Consider the following 7,067-nt stretch of genomic DNA (forward strand, 5'->3'; position numbering starts at 1 on the left):
GTCTCTGTCTCGCTCGCCCTCTCCCTTTTTCACTCTGTCACACCCTCTCTGTGCCGTCACCCTCTCGCTCTCTCGTCCTCTCGACGCGAGGTGCACGAGGGCTGTCCGTCCGTCGGTCTCTCCCGTCGCGTGCACGGACGTATGTTATCCTACTTTTTTGCCGCAGGCTCTCTACATCCGTCTCTTTTTCCATCCCGTCCGACGGATCGATCGAGTGCATACATCGCACTCTCGCTCATTGGGAATTGGTGGGATCTACGGCGATGTTGGCGTTCATGATGAAACGTTGTATTCGCTTGTCGCGTGAAAAATCTGTCGACGATAGTCTTCGGACGGCGTGCGAAACGATGCCTGTCGTTATGAGCGGCAATGTAGACGCGCTGCGTGTAGCGTGTTGCGTACGGGATGTAAGTATCGGGGAGCGCAGAACGGGTTCTCTCTCATTATGCCGCAAGTTCAAGTGGCTCTTTAAGCCGCGAGAATCGATTCACGAGGGGCATTGACGAGGGGGATGATACGGGAATTTTTCTCGCATCACTCTCCTCGCGCACCTGCGTGATGCCCCGTCTACGCTGAATTTCCGTCCGCGCTTCATCGTATACGGATACGATGAAGATATTAGTGGCAGTTTTAGAGCGAGAATGCGAAATTCATTTCAACCCACGCACCCTCCGGCACGTAACGAGACGACACAGCGACACATCTCGCGTCGCATCGTTATATTATTCCACATCACCCCCGGTTACCCGGTTACACACAAATGCAAAGACGCGACGCCGGGAGAGAACGCAACCGCAGACTGCGCGTCCGTCTTTGTATCGTCGCGCCCGCCGTCGCGATGTGTGATACATATCTCCGCGTATCGAGGAGGCGCGCGTCGTCCCGCGCGAGCGCATGAAGAATGCGAAATCCATTGAGAATATAATACGCGAATAGGTTGTTCCGGCGTAAACATCGGATGGGCGGTGAGGGAGATGGAGAGGAGAGCGCGGGGAGGGGAGGGGAGGGGAGCCGAGTGCGAGGGTGGAATAGGTTACGGGCGAACACTCGCGTAAGAAGGATTTGCACGATAGAAGGGGAAAGACGCTGGGGAAATAAGGTAATACCTGCGGCTTTGTCTCGATCGGGGGCAAGGAGAGTCGCTGTAAAGGAAAATACGGAGGGGGATAAGTAGTGCTGCCCCTCTCCCTTAGCCCCCCCTCCCCCTCCCCCCTCTCCTCTCGGCCTTCCCATTCTCTCTTTTTCTCTCTTTCTCACCGTTTCGTTCGCTCTTGTACATCCTCTCTCTCTCTCTCTCTCTCGCTCGCTCTCTCTCTCGCTCTCGCTCTCTCTCGCTCTCTCTCTCGCTCTTCTCTTCTCCGGGCTTCCGTTATTACATCGGAAGGAGAGCAGACGGGCCGTACGGCTATTGCGCTGGTATCAAACTAAAATTACACTCTCGCACGGCACGGGGGAGGGAAGAAGTTCAGAGCGGCCGTCGAAGCCGCCTGCCGGAAAATTCCGGGCCGTCGAACGCGAAGAATGGGAATTCCCATCGAGGCAGCAACGGGAGGTAGGATCTCGAGATAGGAGGCATAACCTGCCGCTGCATTTCCTGCCGTTGTTCCGCCAGCGGCGAACGCGGAAATCCTCGCGGCGCCGCCGTGCTGCTGTCAGAATTCGCTCCGAGGGAGCGGGAGAGGAGGGGGCCGGGCGAGCTGGGGAGGTAGACCGTAATTTTTCGGGTATTATCGCGTCGTAAGCGCACTATCGCCGACGAATCCGCGAGCGTTAATTTGTTGCTCGGGCCTCGGACGGCTAACGGTATATCCATCGCTGTAGCCGCTCGCGGCGAGCAAATGAGCGAAAATGCACAAGAGCTCGCACACAGGATGTCTCGCAGGATGATCGGGAACGCGCGCGAGGAAGGACGACGATTGACAAAAAGATTGCGAGTAAATAATTGTTTCCGCGGCATTCCGCGAATTGGCACCGCGTAAAGCGTAATGCGCGCGTGAAATTAATGTACGCGAGATCTCGAGTTGCCAAAAGGGGCAAAACACACCGCGCAGGCGCCGCACGGTAGTTTCCCAAAAGTTACAAATAACGCTCATCTCTCTGTCAAACGTGCGAGAACTTGCCACCGCCGCCGCATACGTCGTCTACAAACGAGACGCACAATTATAAGTCACGGTAAAATGTTTTACCGTAGAACGTGGCTTAAAACGTCAAGAGAAACTTTCTCGCGGTTACCATTATAACAAAGCATAAGCTCCCTCGTCCCCGCTGCGCACCGCGCGTTGTGTACAGATTAAAGTTCGTGCGGAACTTTTGTTACGCGCGCCACGTGTACGCTTCTTTCATAAATACCGAATGACGCTTAGTGAAATTTGCTTTCTTTTTCGTCCTTTTCTACGTCCTCTCTTTCCCAACGATATACGATATTATCGCGTTCTTGCAAAAACTAACAAATATTCTCGCCGGCGCGCGAACAACAGTCGCTTGCATTCGCGACGGAGGGACATGACCCTTCATGAACGCCGCGAGCGCGAGCGAGCCGCGAATACCGCGCTAAAATAATTTCGTACGATGCGCACGCGAGCAGCCGAATTTTCATGCGCTTAACTTAAATATTAGCGTCGCCGTTTTAGGCTCACACACACACACACGCGCGCGCGCGCGCGCGCGCGCATACGACTGATTTATCGCCTCAGACACGAGATAATTGAGACTGTAGGAGTAATACGTTGGTGTACACCTTCCCTTCGCGGCCGAGGCTCCTCTTTCACTCCCACGTCGTCGTCTATATTCACTCTCCGGTTTAGAGCGTGCTTCTCGCTCCCCTCGTCGTAGTCTAATGTCTTAATCTTCCGTGTGTGAAGAATTGGGCCGGGCCAAATGAAATTTGCATAGTCGTTACCAGCCCGCCTTTACCGAGGAATAGTTTCGTAGATCCGCCCCGGGCTCTTTTGGCTTCCCCCGCGAAAGAACACGACCGCCAGCGCGATCCGTTTGATTGCTTGGGATAACATTCGTCTGTCGATCCGCGTCTTCAAACTGCGGGGGAAATTCGAGAAAGAAATATACTTTTGCACGGCGGCGGATGTCGGTCGGGGTGGTCGCGCGGAACATGCGAGGAAACGCAAGCGCATGGGCTAAACCACGGTCTCTCTCCCCCTCCCCCCCCCCTCCGCCCGCCCGCCCGCCCGCTCCACAGTTCTTCGGTAAATTCGATCCCTGAAGAACTTTCGATCGTGTTAATTTCACGCGCGTTATCTCCCGCCTCGTTGGCGCGCAATCGAATTTCAGCTGCGATGGAAGTAACATCGTCCTGCAACAATAGGTGTCGTACGCTGTCGACTCTCCAGCATAAATGAAATTATGTGTACCGCTAGCGAGAGTCACTGCAACGTGCGCGCGCGCGCGCGCGTCCAGCGTCTTTGGATCCTCAAGTAATATCGAGTGTAATAAGCGGATAAGGAACGTCGCGGTGGCCTCGATCGATCTTTAATAGGCGCTCTATTCCGCGGACAGGGATTCGAGGTGGTACACGCTGGACGTGTCTTAACGTTCGTGAAGCGCGGCAAAGGAAGACGTAGGAATAACGTGGAACGCGTTGGCTAGGTCAGGAGGTTCAGAAGCTACGGAGCCGATAAGAGTTTGCCAAGCATGCCCGTTAACGACTATGTAAATTGACGGGTCTATTTATTCTAACCCGTCGGTATCGAGAACGCTAGAGCGGAGAAGTCAGAGAGAGAGAAAGAAAGACAGAGAGAGAGAGAGAGAGAGAGAGAGAGAGAGAGAGAGAGAGAGAGAGAAAAAGAGGACCGGTAGCACAGACTGTCACCTCGCGAGCGTTTATTCTTTGCGAATCCGCGGAGTCGTGAATTAATTGATTCGCTGCGTACGTCCTCGCTGTATTATCATCGTCGTGGAGAGAACGCGGTAATATACACGTCTTACACCGAGCGGAATCACAAATAAATTTAGTGCGCGCAAAATAGCTTTTTCAATAGGTACTCGATAAGAGTATATTGAAAAGGATAGAGAGAAAGAGAGAGAGAGAAGGAGAGAGAGAGAGAGAGAGAGAGAGAGAGAGAGAGAGAGAGAGAGAGAGAGAGAGAGAGAGAGAGAAAGAGAGAGAGAGAGAGAGAGAGAGAGAGAGAGAGAGAGAGAGAGACGGCGCGGGAGGGTTATCATAACGCGCTGTCCGACCATTTTATTGCAATGCTAAAGTAGGTATTGATCCGAATCCAAGAGAATCACGAACTAAGGTGCTCGACGACCATCGATCCGTCGTGAGGGGACGAGATGAAGGGAGGAGGAGGAGGAGGAGGAGGAGGAGGAGGAGGAGGAGGAGGAGCAGGAGGGGGGAGGCAAGAGGAGGAGGGTAATCATTTTCCGTGTTCTCCTGCTCCTCCTCCTCCTCTTCCTCCTCCTCCTCCTCCTCCTCCTCCTCCTTCTCTTCCGTCGGTTATCCGAATTGGGTTCGAGGGGGTCTCGTAGCAAAGTTGGGGACTAGGAGAGGACACAAACACCTCCGTTCGGGCAACGAGGGGTAGAGAAGGGTTCAGTAGGGCCTCGGCGGGCGCGGGGGGAGAGGCGAAGGAGATTGAAGGAGGAAGGAAGAGAGGGAAAGAGAGGAAGAGCGAGAGTACCCGCGGCGTCTCTCGTTCTCTCGCCGCTCGCTCGCCGCCTCTCCCTTCCTCTTTCGAACGAGAGGATGCATGAGAGACTGCTCCAGACCGTGGAGAGCGGAGAGAGGGTGCTGCCTTGGGGTTCATTATTCAGGGCTATTGATTTCCATCCACCTCCTACCATCAGCTCACCCAACGCCACCGGCGACCGAGAGCGAGGGAGAGCGAGAGCGAGGGAGAGAGAGAGAGAGAGAGAGAGAGAGAGAGTGAGAGAGAGGGGGGGGGAGGGAGAGCAAGGGACGGAGATGGAACGGGGGGCGAGATTGACGGCTGCCTGTTCTCTCGCCGCGCGCGCGGCCTTCCTATCTCTCTTTCTTTCTCTTCCTTAACATTTCTGCTCCTCAACATTTCTACTCCCAACGCGCTGTGTCAACCTACATACTGACTGGCATCTGTTTAAACAACGCCGTCCGAGCTCGTCAAGAGCCCCGTGTCTCGTAATACCGATCGCCACATCGCCTCATGGCGTCCCGACTTAACCCGTTTATCGACTGGACATTACCTCGTCCCACTGATGATTCGCGCCCGTGAAAAATTTCCAGCGGCCAAAATTGCCGTCCCTTCGTAAATTGCGAACGTTGCGGCAAGGAGGGGTGTGTGCGCGTGCGTGCGATGATGTTCGAGGCCAGATTTATCTCTTTCTCTGTCTCTCGAAACTGTCTACTTTTGCAAATTCTCGCCAAGTACCGTCATCCTTGCCGATCCTTCATCTTAGATTCGGATTTCTCCGTCGTTTCCTATGGAGCTGACGGAGTTAGGAAGAAACTTCCACCGAAACTTTCCACCCATAACGGCGGTCCGATAGGGCTTCCGAGCTTTCTCTTCGGAATTTCGTGCTCTGGGTTTCCTGTTTGTGAAGGATCAGCTTGAGGGGATCATGGATAATGCCGCAAGACCCAACGGCCAATCGGTTTTATCCCTTTGTTTTCGCAAATCAGTACAGATGAAATATTACGTCGCGCGCGTCTGATCAAGCGCGCGCTTTAATTGTTCCGCTGACGCGTGTTATTAAATCTTTTCATTAAGCGCATATCGCTCGCAAAATATGCACGGTCACATTAACCATCCATGATGATGTAGAGCACGTTTGCGATAAATGCGATGGCTGATTAAAGCGTAAATGAAATAAAAACGCGCGGAATAATGTAACGCACGAAAGAAATTATTCACGTCGCTGAATTCGATACGCAAGTTTTTATTGATAATTGTATGCGAAATTGCGATTAAATGCGTAATTTTCATAGCCGCTCTGATATCGCAGGACGCGTTCTTCCTTTTTCGTTCTTTTTTTTCCCCCCCCCCCATTATTTTTCTCACCCACGATCCAACAGCAGCGTAATCGATTTTAACGACGACAGTCCTCGGGACGTGGCGGCGGCGGGGAGGGGGGGGAGGGAGGCGAGGCTGAGCGACTAGCGCGTGATCCACTGCCACGTCTGATCAGGTTCGGCCGTTACTACTTACGCGTGTCCGGCGGATACTGGCGAGCTCGGCGAGCTTCGTCAAAATTCAGGCAAGCGTGTAATCGTTGCGCGTCATACGCACGCCAGGCCATTAGCTCTTTCATACATGCTCCTGTGGCCTCTATCCTGACGTTTGTGTTCTGCTGCTCGCCAGCAGATGGACTTAATCGCTCGACAAAGGAACACATAATATCGTTATTACCGCGCTGCTTGTCGGCTGCTCGATCCCGAGCGGCAGCGCGCCGCCTTATCAGCCGCCCGTCGCGATACACGTGTTAGCGAGAGTTGATGAATATCTCCCTTTTTCTCCCGCACACCTCGCATTACTCATACCCGTCGCGCGGAACGCGCAGCGTAGCCTCATTCTCATGCATCGATCAGGCATGTGTTCGCGATAACGTGTACACGCGTTACAATCAATTACTCGTCACGGACGATTCCCCGTCTTTTTTCCCCCGCCCCTTGCCCCTGGCCCGAAATCGATCGAGTATCCGGAAGCGGCGCGGGTTTGCTCTCTTTGACCGTGCCCAACGTGACGTAACGTAAAACCCCATTAGGTGTTAGCTCCTCCGTCGACGGTTAAACCGTTACTCGGCTGGCGTCCGTAGGTGGAACGAGTCGCGCGGGCGGTGTGGTATTGGTGGGTGGAATATATACATATATAGATATAGATATATATATATATAGAGAGAGAGAGAGAGAGAGAGACATATATATATAGATGTGTATATATATATATATATACATACAGTCGCGGGAGAACCGGTGGCACACCGGCGCGCAGGGTTGTACTGGCTTGTGTGTGCCTATAGGGATTGCTGCGCCGCGGGCGCCGGCGCGAAACGGTCGCTCGCGAGACCACCTCCGCGTGGTGGGCTCGTGACGTCAGCTTTCCTCAGTGTGCGGAGAGCGACCGCAGTGTACACCA

General features: G+C 53.7%; 1 protein-coding gene across 2 annotated transcripts in view; it reads left to right on the forward strand.

The window, feature by feature from the left end:
- Positions 1-7,067, forward strand: part of bru3 (CUGBP Elav-like family member bruno 3) — a 657,300-nt gene that overhangs the window by 5,422 nt on the left and 644,811 nt on the right. The gene's annotated exons all lie outside the window — the stretch shown is intronic.

This window comes from Harpegnathos saltator, unplaced genomic scaffold, assembly GCF_003227715.2.
Source record: "Harpegnathos saltator strain DR-91 unplaced genomic scaffold, Hsal_v8.6 scaffold171, whole genome shotgun sequence".
NCBI classification, from domain to species: Eukaryota; Metazoa; Arthropoda; class Insecta; order Hymenoptera; family Formicidae; genus Harpegnathos; species Harpegnathos saltator.